General features: G+C 35.9%; 2 pseudogenes; both read left to right on the forward strand.

The window, feature by feature from the left end:
- Nucleotides 1-6,651: 6,651 nt before the first annotated feature.
- LOC132271867 (dehydration-responsive element-binding protein 1B-like) lies at nt 6,652-7,549 on the forward strand (annotated as a pseudogene).
- A 5,351-nt stretch (nt 7,550-12,900) lies between these two features.
- Nucleotides 12,901-14,052, forward strand: LOC132271866 (dehydration-responsive element-binding protein 1D-like; annotated as a pseudogene).
- Nucleotides 14,053-14,305: the final 253 nt, after the last annotated feature.

Below are 14,305 nucleotides of genomic sequence, written 5' to 3' on the forward strand. Positions count from 1 at the left end.
ATGTTCTATAGAGAAATGGATGTAATATTGAGAAAAGAAGAAAAATGACATTTTGAGTGAATATTGCTGTGTACTTAACGATCAAAGTCTGCTTGCTTATATATATATATACACCTTGTGTGCGTGTGTGAAAAAGCACATTTGCTATGTGTTTGTGTGAAAAGGCTGAGGCTAAGTTTGTCAGTATTTTATCCTCATCCTCACGTTACATAAAGGAGAAATTTAAGTCAGAGAGCGTTGCTCTTGGGAACGGAAGCAACATCCATGTATTGAGAAATTTGTGTGACTTAGTCCTGTCACTTATTTTGAAACATCTCAGCCACTAAATATACCTATCACCCTTAATTTGCTTTAATCGTTATAGTATTTGTAGTTAATACAACTCAAAATACATTTATCTAACGGCATTCAGGCAAAAAAGCACTTTGATGATCTATGGTCCTTAGAAATATTCTTCCATTATGATTATATGCAGGTTGGATTTTTAACCTGTAACTTTTAAACAGCATACATAAAACTAATAAGATCTGCCGTAATAATCAACAATCAGCCTATGATGTCCAATGTAGTCTTTTGATTTGGATCAGTACTTGATGGAGAATGGACCGTGAGATCTAAGATTGCTCTAAGGTTTTTCACCAAAACCTCTTTTAGCCATTTTTTTTTTTTTTTTTTTTTAAAAAAAAAAAAAATTCAAAATGTTGTTCTGAAAAAAATATTAAGTAAATCTAAGCTTAAGTGTATGGGCTAAGTCATTTTTACTAGGAGCCTTAAAAACATTTTATTTAACTTTAAAGCTTAGATTCTTGTTTTTAATTCCTAAGGGTTGAGCTTTTGAATTATCATCCGACACATATTTTTCAAGGACCTACCTCTCACCAACCCCTTAGCCCATTGGTCTTGAAGATGACCTTCAACTTTGAATTCCATTGTCATGAGCTTGATTAATATTTGAGATTGAACATTTAATTCCATGAATCTACTTTGTACGTGAGTTTTGTATCATTTCCTGAAAATCATCATAGTCAAGTAAACTATTAAATTCTCACATTAATAGGCTAGCTGTATGCTTCAAAATTACCAAGATTTCCTTGGCTGAAACCTTGGGCTCTACGGTTTCTGCTTCATATGAAACTGAAACTAAATATAGAAATTGTTGACGTACAAAAGGACGTTAATGTCCACATTTTATGTCTTTGAGTTTTTTTAAATTTATTAATTTGTATAATATACTATATGAATTTTGATTACTACAATATTACTAAATTTGATGCGTTTCTGGGTGCAATGGTAAGGTTGCTTCATTGTGAACTAGTGTTAGGGAAATGGATATTTTAAAAAATTAGAAGATGAATTTTCATCGAATGATCTTAATCCAACTAATCCACTTGGAGGCATCTGGCCTATGATAGCACTAAGCCAAAAATAAGAACAACTTTCAACTTTCGAACTTAGCTCAGCCAACCACACTTACTGTCGACACACACACACACAACAAATACAACACTCTCACACACAAAGTATAGTTGCAAGAATGAAAGGTAAATACTTGTTGCGAAATTAGACCTCCTTCTTTCCTAAAGCTTGCAATTTAAAGGTTCTCTCGCCCCTTCATTTTAGGGTTCTTTAGAAGAGAGGGCTTTGTTTTATTTGATGAGTTTGGTTATTTGTTTTGTTTAGGAATTCTGTTTATGTATTAATTTTAATTTTTATTATTATTTTTTTTAATAAAAAGTTCACTCCTTTATCCTTAACTGAAATGGTCATTTCTTATTACCATGGACCTCACCTTATATATTATACTACCTCCGTCCCATTTTAGATGTCGGCTTCGGGATATGTGACTCACAAATCTAGAAACCGTAAAATGAGATTGAGGAAATAATCACAATAAACGTGATCAATTTGTGCCCTAAAAAAATTGCACTGTAGGGACAGCTGGGTTAGGAACAACGGAGGATTTGCGCTCATCAAAATACCCAAAATTATAGAATTTGCAGCGTATCAATAAATATTCGAAAGTTCGAAACCTTATATCACTAGTCAGAATTGAACATCCATGAGTTAGTCAAACCAGGATATCCAATTGTCCCCCATAACTTGCCGTTCGTACAAGTCACCACCATGCCATCTGGACCCACCAATTTTCTGTTTGGTTACCATTAAAATATAAAACAAAATCCAGGAAATAGTAACACACTGAACTGGACACTTCCACTTTGGAAAACGCCACGTGGTCAGCACATTTAGTTTATAGGGTTAATTACAACGTCATTCCCTGAGGTTTGCTATATTGACAGTCATATACAACTTAATCATTTTTTGAACAAAGACACCCCCTAGGTTTATAAACTTGAATAATGACACCTCATTTTAAAAAAACGGAGCCAAACACAGCCTTAAGTGACATGAAATGTCTAATATACCCTAAAATATATTTTATTCCTCACCTAAAATGACCAAACTACCCTTGTATCTCATCTCTCTCTTTTAACATCTCATCTCTCTCTTTCAACATCTCATTATCTCATCTCGTCTCTCTCTCTCTCAACCCAGTTCCTCCTCTTCTTCCACACCCTCCCAATCCGTAAATCAAACCCAAATTTCTCTCTATCTCACACACACAGAGAGTATCTCTCAAACCCCCATCTCAAACCCCTAATCTCGATTCTTGCTCGCCGATTCCATGTCGCAATTCCTCTCATGGCCGAGCCCTTCACCGGCTGAGCCGCCCGCCGTCATCGAGTGTCGTGGAGCTGGGTTTTAGATTCGTGTGATGGGTGACTATCTCGATTCGGAAAGCACTTTTAGGACGACGCCCGACAAGCAAAATGGAATGCTCAGCCGATGGAGAGCTTGACTGTGGATGGCTCGGTCGTGGAGGACTCGCGGTGGCCAGTGAGGGCTTGGCTGGTGAGGGCTCGGCCTTGTTTAAGACGGCCTTGGCTGTGGGCGATGGGAAGACAGCCTCGGTTGTGGGCAATGGGCTGTTAACACTGAACACTGGTGGATAGCTTGGTTGGATAGAATCGGCGGCAGTTGGCTCGATTGACTTCGGAACGGCGATGACGGGCGCGATTGACTGACAGCTGCGGTGACGGGCGTTGACTCGTCCAAGTTGGACTCGGTGGTGGCAGAGCTCGGATGCGGTGAGCGAGGTTGGTTCAGCTTGGCGGCGGTGGCGATGGCTATGAGCAAACGATGAAGGAATGGACTGCGGTTATGGATGGCTCGGATGAAGGCAACGGCGGGACGGTGATGGGCTCGGCTGTGGGCCTGTGGCGGCTTGATGGACTGCGGCTATGGATAGCTTGAATGAGGGCGACGACGAGACGGTGATGGGCTCGTGGCGGCTTGATGGACGGCGGGGAAGAAGGGATCACAGAATGAATGGGAAGATCAAAAAATTGGAAGAAGAAAGGATATTTTGGATGAGGGTAATTTGGTCATTTTACATGGTCAAAGGGTAAACAAGTATTTTCATCATATTTGGGGTGTCATTGTTCAAGTTGGTAAACCTAAGGGGTGTCTTTGTCCAAAAAATGACTAAGTTGTATATGGCTGTCAATATGACAAACCTCAGGGGGTGTGGTTATAATTAACCCAAGTTTATACTATGAATCCAGCTACCACGCCTCTAACCGGCGACATCTGTCAAATTCGTGTCGACAAACGATTGGTTGGTTGTTGGTTCCTACATCATGAATAAAAAAAGGTTGTCTTGTCTTGATGTGACAGCTCACACCTATGCCTCGCTTACAAAACTTCTTAGAAATTACTTAACCACTGCTATATATTTGTTACTCGTATTTGTCATTCCCTGAGTGTGGATTTTTTATTTTTTTTTTGAAAGATATTTCTAAAGTGCAAAAATAAATCAATTAACTAATATTAAAGAATGAAATAAATATACATTAAAAAATATATATCTTAAAAAAAATTAAAAATTGTGGTCCACTAATATTTCATCTACCTTTTAAAAGAAAATTCAAATTTCAAATTTCTTTAGAAACAACAAAAAATCATAATATTCAAGCCTACTAATTAGATCTATTTATCAAAGTGAAATAATTAAAGTTATTGATAGTTTAAAATGTGATTCCACTATAGACCATATTCATTTAGAAAATTGTTATCATTAAGAGGACGCAAAGTGGACAGTATATATATATTATATAGCACGAGGAAGAATTTTAACATTCGATTACACAATTTATCTAAAATTTGAAAAATTGTGAGTTCATTAGGTGTTTTTGGATTACCCATAGTATCTAAAATTTCAAAATTATAAGGTACTTTGTTGCACATAAGATGATAATAAATATAATTTCACAAATAAAAAGAATACTAAAGCTATGCATTAAATTTTGAAATCGTTTGTATGCATACATATATTATCTAAAATATAATGTTACTTTAAGCTACTTTAACTGATTATAATGTTAATAATTTATAATATACTTCAAGCTGCTTGAATTGAAAGAAATTTTGTTTAAATGTTGTTCGGAAAAATGAAATTGGACTATCAATTTCAATCCAGTCCAATCCCATGATGTCATGTATAATGTCCAAACACCTCAAATAAAAATAGAAGAATAGTACTTGGGTCTTCATTAGTGAGGTTATACATCGTTCTCACTGTTGATGTGAACTAATAAAAAATAAACATTGTATTTTTCCATCACTCAAGCCTGTAACTCAAGTGAGGGCATTAAAGGTGGTCGGAATTGGGCTTGGCCCAGACAGTAAGGCTAGTGCTGTGTAATTGCTTGCTCACCCGCTCCAAGTAAGGAGTTGGGTCAAGTACCTTCGGCTTCTGTCGATGGAAGGATAACGAGTTAGTACTCTGCAAGTCCATCAACACCTGATGAGCCACTCTCTATCTGACGACCATCTTTTTTATAATAAAAAGTGTGACGGTGTTGCCCGAGTAGTAAAAGGGCCCAACCATAAAGTGTCCCCCACCCTATTGATTGTAGGTTCGATTCGCCCCACCCTCAACTAACTACTAAACATTATCATGTTACAAAAAAAAATTTGTGTACCCATGCACACCATATCTGATTTGCTAAGTAAGTATATACATCACCATATCTGATCTGGTAATTAAAAAAAACATGTCAATTTTTTATTAGCCCACATCAAAGGTGAGACAGTGTACTGACTCACCTGTGAAATATAAGTATTGTACAAAATAAAATTACCCTAGCTTAACTTAGTATGATCAGCCAGGGATTTGTCTCCTCGTACCATTACATTAAAAGAAGACAAAAGTGCAAAAAAAACTCTGAAGTTTCACCAAGTGAGCACAATACCTCCATGTGGTATAAAAGTGAGCAAGTTAGTCCCTGTAGTCTCAAAAGTGAACAACTTTCTCTCTTACATTTCACCTCCGACCATTTTCACCCGATGTCATTGTGTATTTACCACACTACCCCCTATAACTAACTTTTTTAATAAAAATAAAAATAAAAGGCAAAATATCTTAAATGCCCTCTATAATAAATTAGGATATTACATGGGCCTAAATTGACTTAAGTGTTGTAAATTCTCATGTGGGCCTCTGTTTGGTTTATGTGAACTCAGGCCAAATAGGTTTCCTACTCCTTGTTTTTTTCTACAGAATTGGAGAACACGTGTTCATTAACTTTTTTCTCATTTATATTTTTTTTTATTATAACGCTTACTTATTTGTATTCGTGGCCTAGTTTAGTAAAGGGCAAAAAGACGAAAAATCATTCGGAGCACAAAACTAACTAGAAACTTATTAAAGTTTCAAACAAATGGAATCCTTGAAAGCTATTTTAAGGTGAGGAATGAGAAAGGTTTTGAGGCCAAATTCAAATCATATGTAAGAGGGGCTTTAACTACGTACCTTTTGATGGTTGTATTATATCCTCAGCTATATTGTATTACATTACAAACCATTTGATATAGTTTAGTTCCAAAAACTCTTCTAGTAGCTAAAAGGAATACTAAAGTTATGTGTTAAATTTTGAAATTATACGTATGCATATATATTATCTAAAATATAATGCAACTTTAAGTTACTTTAACTTATTATAATGTTAAAAATTTCTGAAAGAAATTTTGTTTAAATGCTGAAAAAAAAAAAAATTGAAATTGGAGTATCAATTCCAATCCAATAAAATCCCAGTATGTCATGTACCATGTCCAAACAATTCAAACAAAAATAAAAAAATAATAATACTTAAGAATTTCATTAGGGAATTTATGTTTAGTTCTCATCACTAATGTGAATCAAGGGCTGTTACAATTTCACCCGTGGGACTCTAAGTAATGTCCAAAATAAAATTACCCTAGCTTAACTTAGTACGATCAGCCATGAATTTGTCTCCTCGTACCATTACAGAAAAAGAAATCCATTTATAAATGAATTTGATTTTGGCGGTTATAGTTGATTCATAGAATTGTGTGGATAAAGATCACGTCACCTGTTGACTGGCCTCGTCACCTGAAATAACACATGGCAATGACCTATTAGGTTACAACTTAGGTGCCAAAAACAGCTGGCACCACATCAATAATATCCCATTTTGTTGTGTTGGAACCGTGTCTTACATTATCATCTCTCTATATATATTCATTTTCACTTCATCAAACCCACTACCACTTAATTTTTCAACTAAAACTTCTACTACTACTACTACTACTTCCTACTACTAGTTCATGGAAATCCTTTCTAATTATTCACCGGAATCATCATCTGTGGTGTCTGATGGCTGCAGCACGGGCCGTGCCAATTATTCCGACGAGGAGGTTATGTTGGCTTCGAGTCATCCGAAGAAGCGAGCTGGGCGGAAGAAGTTCCGGGAGACTCGGCACCCAGTGTACCGGGGTGTGAGGCGGAGGAACGGCGGGAAATGGGTGTGCGAGGTCCGGGAGCCGAACAAGAAGTCGAGAATATGGCTGGGGACGTTCCCCACGGTGGAGATGGCTGCACGGGCCCATGACGTGGCGGCGCTAGCGCTGAGGGGCCGCCGGTTGGCTTGTCTCAATTTTTGCTGACTCGGTTTGGCGGCTGCCTGTACCGGCATCGGCCAATGTTAAGGATATCCAGAAGGCTGCAGCGGAAGCGGCAGAAGCTTTCCGGGTGTCGGAAGACGATCAATCCAACGAGGTTTCCGGTGATGACATGAGGCCGGAAAGAACGATGACATTGCCGGAGAAAGTGTTGTTCATGGATGAGGAGGCGGTTTTCGGCATGCCGGGATTGCTTGCAAATATGGCTGAGGGGTTGATGCTACCTCCACCTCACTCTGGTGGATATGGGCACAATGAGAATGATGACATGGAAGCTGATGCTGAAGTGTTCTTATGGAGCTATTCAATTTAATTTGCTTATGCTGAAGTGTTCTTATGGAGCTATTCAATTTAATTAATTTGATTCAATTTATTTTGATTTCATTGGTTGTAGTGTGTTTTGGCTTGTTAGAAATTTTAATTCGTACTTAATTTTTACGAGTACGGATTTGTAATTGGAATATTTTAGAGGAGATTGTTAGTTTACGTAGTTCATTGCACATGTATGTTCTATAGAGAAATGGATGTAATATTGAGAAAAGAAGAAAAATGACATTTTGAGTGAATATTGCTGTGTACTTAACGATCAAAGTCTGCTTGCTTATATATATATATACACCTTGTGTGCGTGTGTGAAAAAGCACATTTGCTATGTGTTTGTGTGAAAAGGCTGAGGCTAAGTTTGTCAGTATTTTATCCTCATCCTCACGTTACATAAAGGAGAAATTTAAGTCAGAGAGCGTTGCTCTTGGGAACGGAAGCAACATCCATGTATTGAGAAATTTGTGTGACTTAGTCCTGTCACTTATTTTGAAACATCTCAGCCACTAAATATACCTATCACCCTTAATTTGCTTTAATCGTTATAGTATTTGTAGTTAATACAACTCAAAATACATTTATCTAACGGCATTCAGGCAAAAAAGCACTTTGATGATCTATGGTCCTTAGAAATATTCTTCCATTATGATTATATGCAGGTTGGATTTTTAACCTGTAACTTTTAAACAGCATACATAAAACTAATAAGATCTGCCGTAATAATCAACAATCAGCCTATGATGTCCAATGTAGTCTTTTGATTTGGATCAGTACTTGATGGAGAATGGACCGTGAGATCTAAGATTGCTCTATGGTTTTTCACCAAAAACTCTTTTTGCTTTTTTTTTTTTTGGCTATTAAGTAAATCTAAGCTTGAGTGTATGGGCTAAGTCATTTTTACTAGGACCCTTAAAAACATTTTATTTAACTTTAAAGCTTAGATCCTTGTTTTTAATTCCTAAGGGTTGAGCTTTTGAATTATCATCCGACACATATTTTACAAGGACCTACCTCTCACCAACCCCTTAGCCCATTGGTCTTGAAGATGACCTTCAACTTTGAATTCCATTGTCATGAGCTTGATTAATATTTGAGATTGAACATTTAATTCCATGAATCTACTTTGTACTTGAGTTTTGTATCATTTCCTGAAAATCATCATACTCAAGTAAACTATTAAATTCTCACATTAATAGACTAGCTGTATGCTTCAAAATTACCAAGATTTCCTTGGCTGAAACCTTGGGCTCTACGGTTTCTGCTTCATATGAAACTGAAACTAAATATAGAAATTGTTGACGTACAAAAGGACGTTAATGTCCACATTTTATGTCTTAGAGTTTTTTTAAATTTATTAATTTGTATAATATACTATATGAATTTTGATTACTACAATATTACTAAATTTGAAGCGTTTCTGAATGCAATGGTAAAGTTGCTTCATTGTGAACTAGTGTTAGAAAAATGGATATTTTAAAAAATTAGAAGATGGATTTTCATCAAATGATCTTAATCCAACTAATCCACTTGGAGGCATCTGGCCTGATGGCACTAAGCCAAAAATAAGAACAACTTTCAACTTTCGAACTTAGCTCAGCCAACCACACTTACTGTCTACACACACACACACACAACAACAAATACAACACTCTCACACACAAAATATACTTGCAAGAATGAAAGGTAAATACTTGTTGCGAAATTAGACCTCCTTCTTTCCTAAAGTTTGCAATTTAAAGGTTCTCTCGCCCCTTCATTTTAGGGTTCTTTGGAAGAGAGGGCTTTGTTTTATTTGATGAGTTTGGTTATTTGTATTGTTTAAGGATTCTGTTTATGTATCAATTTTTATTTTTATTATTATTTTTTTTTAATAAAAAGTTTACTCATTTATCATTAATTGAAAAAGTCATTTCTTGTTACCAAGGACCTCACCTTATAGATTATACTATCTCCCTCCCATTTTAGATATCGGTTTCGAAGTATGTGACTCACAAATCTCGAAGCCGACATCTAAAATGAGACGGAGAGAATAACCACAATAAACGTGATTAATTTGTGCCCTAAATAAATTGCACTGTGGGGATCGCTGGGTTAGGAACAACGGAGGATTTGCGCTCATCAAAATACCCGAAATTATAGTCTGCAGCGTATCAATAAATATTCGAAAGTTCGAAACCTTATATCACTAGTCAGAATTGAACATCCATGAGTTAGTCAAACCAGGATATCCAATTGTCCCCCATAACTTGGCGTTAGTATACGTCACCACCATGCCATCTGGACCCACCAAATTTCTGTTTGGTTATCATTAAAATATAAAACAAAATCCAGGAAATAGTAACACACTGAACTGGACACTTTGGAAAACGCCACGTGGTCAGCACATTTACGCGTATAAAGTTTATACTATGAATCCAACTACCACGCCTCTAACCGGCGACATCTGTCAAATTCGTGTTGACAAACGATTGGTTGGTTGGTTGGTTCCTACATCATGAATAAAAAAAAGGTTGTCTTGTCTTGATGCGACAGCTCACACCTATGCCCTGCTTACAAAACTTCTTAGAAATTACTTAACCACTGCTATATATTTGTTACTCGTATTTGTCATTCCCTGAGTGTGGATTTTTTTTTTTTTTTTTTGAAAGATATTTCTAAAGTGCAAAAATAAATCAATTAACTAATATTAAAGAATGAAATAAATATACATTAAAAAATATATATCTTAAAAAAAATTAAAAATTGTGGTCCACTAATATTTCATCTACCTTTTAAAAGAAAATTCGAATTTCAAATTTCTTTAGAAACAACAAAAAGTCATAATATTCAGGTCTACCAATTAGATCTATTTATCAAAGTGAAATAATTAAAGTTATTGATAATTTAAAATGTGATTCCACTATAGACCATATTCATTTAGAAAATCGTTATCATCAAGAGGACGCAAAGTGGACAATATATATATATTATATAGCACGAAGAAGAATTTTAACAATAGATTACACAATTTATCTAAAATTTGAAAATTGTGAGTTCATTAGGTGTTTTTGGATTACCCATAGTATCTAAAATTTCAAAATTATAAAGTACTTTGGTGAACATAAGATGATAATAAATATAATTTCACAAATAAAAAGAATACTAAAGCTATGCATTAAATTTTGAAATCGTTTGTATGCATACATATATTATCTAAAATATAATGTTACTTTAAGCTACTTTAACTGATTATAATGTTAATAATTTATAATATGCTTCAAGCCGCTTGAATTGAAAGAAATTTTGTTTAAATGTAGTTCGGAAAAATGAAATTGGACTGTCAATTTCAATCCAGTCCAATCCCACGATGTCATGTATAATGTCCAAACACCTCAAATAAAAATAGAAGGATAGTACTTAGGTTTTCATTAGTGAGGTTAAACATCGTTCTCACTGTTGATGTGGATCAATAAAAAATAAACATTGTCTTTTTCCATCACTCAAGCCTGTAACTCAAGTGAGGGCATTAAAGGTGATCGGAATTGGGCTTGGTCCAGACGGTAAGGCTTATGGTGTGTAATTGCTTGCTCGCCCGCTCCAAGTAAGGAGTTGGGTCATGGGCCTTGGGTGAAGGCTTGGGGCTCATGGGCCCTAGAGTGAAGGACACAATGTCAAGCTGGTTTCATAGAGCAACGAGTACCTCCCGCTTCTGTCGGTGGAAGGATAACGAGTTGGTACTCTGCAAGTCCATCAACACCCGACGAGCCACTCTCAATCTGACGACCATCTTTTTTATAAAAAAAGTGTGACGGTGTTGCCCGAGTAGTAAAAGGGCCCAACCATAAAGTGTCCCCCACCCTATTAATTGTAGGTTCGTTTCCCCCCACCCTCAACTAACTACTAAACATTGTCATGTTACAGAAAAAAAATTGTGTACCCATGCACACCATATCTGATTTGCTAAGTAAGTATATACATCACCATATCTAATCTGGTAATTAAATAAAACATGTCAATTGTTTATTAGCCCACATCAAAGGTGAGACAGTATACAAACTCACCTGTGAAATATAAGTATTGTACAAAATAAAATTACCCTAGCTTAACTTAGTATGATCAGCCAGGGATTTGTCTCCTCGTACCATTACATTAAAAGAAGACAAAAGTGCAAAAAAAAACTCTGAAGTTTCACCAAGTGAGCACAATACCTCCATGTGGTATAAAAGTGAGCAAGTTAGTCCCTGTAGTCTCAAGTGAACAACTTTCTCTCTTACATTTCACCTCCGACCATTTTCACCTGATTTCATTGTGTATTTACCACACTACCCCCTATAACTAACTTTTTTAATAAAAAATAAAAATAAAAAATAAAAGGCAAAATATCTTAAATGCCCTCTATAATATACTAGGGTATTACATGGCCCTAAATTGACTTAAGCGTTGTAAATTCTCATGTGGGCCTCTGCCTGGTTTATGTGAACTCAGGCCAAATAGGTTTCCTACTCATTGTTTTTTCTACACAATTGGAGAACACGTGTTCATTAACTTTTTTCTCATTTATATTTTTTTTTATTATTTTTTTTTTATAACGCTTACTCATTTGTATTCATGGCCTAGTTTAGTAAAGGGCAAAAAGACGAAAAATCATTCAGAGCACAAAACTAACTAGAAACTTATTAAAGTTTCAAACAAATGGAATCCTTGAAAGCTATTTTAAGGTGAGGAATGGGGAAGGTTTTGAGGCCAAATTCAAATCATATGTAAGAGGGGCTTTACCTACATACCTTTTGATGGTTGTATTATATTCTCAGTTATATTGTATTACATTACAAACCATTTGATATAGTTTAGTTCCAAAAACTCTTCTAGTAGCTAAAAAGACGGAAGTGAAAGAAATATACATGAACATATATATATATGGTCCAACAATAATTTATATATATTACAACTTATTATAATCAAATAGTATATATATTTATATATATATAAATGTTTAAATGAACTGACCTTAGAGTGAGAACATATAGACCAGATGCAAAATGTGAACGAGAGAACAAAAATAAGTTTGATTAGAATAAAGGAATGCAAAAGCTTTTTTCTAGGAAGATGTGGGTATAACGGTCATATTGGAGGGTATTAGTATTAATCATGTGTATCACATTATGTAAAGAAAGTTGTGGGAGATAAAATGTAAATGAACAAAGTATTCATTTTTGAAATTATAGAAACTAACTTGCTCATTTTTAAATATATATATTTTATTCACTTTTGCCTAAAAAGAAATCCATTTATAAATGACTTTGATTTTGATAGTTATAGTTGATTTATACAATTATGTGGATAAAGATTAGTCACCTGTTGACTGGCCACGTCACCTGAAACCACACATGTCAATGACCTATTAGCTTAATACTTGGTGCCAAAAACAGCTGGCACCACATCAACATCATCATAATATCCCACTTTGTTGTGTTGGAACCGTGGGCAGCCCCAGCCTGTCTCCTTTTCAAATTCAATTTCAATCCAACCCCTATAATACTGGCGTTACATTATCCATACAATATTATAATCTCTCTCTATATATTCACTTTCACTTCACCATATGTTATTCATACTTGTTCCCCCAAAGCAAACTCAAATTCACTGCTACTTAATTTCAGCTAACACTTCTACTACTACTTGATGGAAATCCTTTCTAATTATTCAGACCCGTTTCCATGTGGGTCATTTTTCTGGTCACCGGAGTTTCCGCAATCATCATCGGTGGTGTCCGATGGCTGCTGCACCGGACGTGCCGATTGTTCCGACAAGGAGGTTATGTTGGCTAACTTGGCTTCGAGTCATCCGAAGTTCCGGGAGACTCGGCACCCGGTGTACCGGGGAGTGAGGCAAAGAAACGGCGGGAAATGGGTTTGTAGGTCCGGGAGCCGAACAAGAAGTCGAGAATATGGCTGGGGACATTTCCCACAGCCGAGAAGGCGGCACGGGCCCACGATGTGGCGGCGCCAGCGTTGAGGGGCCTCCGGTTAGCTTGCCTCAATTTTGCTGACTCAGCATGGCGGCTGCCGGTTCCCGCGACGGCTAATGCCAAGGACATCCAGAAGGCTGCAACCGAGGCGGCAGAAGCTTTCCGGGTGTCGGAAGATCAATCCAAGGAGGTTTCCGGTGATGACATGAAACCGGAAAGAATGACGTTGTTGACGAAAAAAGTGTTCTTCATGGATGAGGAGGCGGTTTTCGGCATGCCGAGATTGCTTGCAAATATGGCTGAGGGGTTGCTGCTACCTCCACCTCACTCGGGAGGATATGGGCAAAATGAGAATGACATGGAAGCTGATGGAAGTGTTCTTATGGAGCTATTCACTTTAATTTGATTTTATTGATTGTGGTGTGTGTGTCTTCTTAGAAATTTTAATCCATACTTAATTTTTAACAAGTACGGATTTGTAATTGGAATGTTTTATAGGAGATTGTTAGTTTACACAGTTAATTGCACATGTATGTTATAGAGAAATGGGTGTAAATTAATACAGTACTCTTTAAATAGTACAATATTGAGAAAAGATGAAAAATGACACTTTGAGTGAAAATTGCTGTATACTGTAGTGACTTGATGATCATGAATAGTACAAACATGATAGCATAGTTGAATTAATTGGGATATAGTAAGAAATAAAAAATAAAAAAAGATAATTAGAGTAATGGAGTGAAAATAAGAGAGATGGAGCAACAATTAATTGGCACATCAATGTTGTTCATACTTTTATTATAGACACATTTTTGACAAAGTGAAGATCATCGTTACTGATAAAGTAAAGATCAATGTATACATAAACGGTGAGAGAAAGATTGTAGCAGTTTAGCATAATTATTTAGATTCAATAGTTTAGCATAATTATTTAGATTCAATTTCATTCTTATTTCTAGTTATATTAAAACCATAACTTGATACGTAAAATAA

This window comes from Cornus florida, unplaced genomic scaffold, assembly GCF_030987335.1.
Source record: "Cornus florida cultivar Cherokee Brave unplaced genomic scaffold, ASM3098733v1 CherokeeBrave_3.0.0_Hap2_Chr08, whole genome shotgun sequence".
In the NCBI taxonomy this organism is placed as follows: Eukaryota; Viridiplantae; Streptophyta; class Magnoliopsida; order Cornales; family Cornaceae; genus Cornus; species Cornus florida.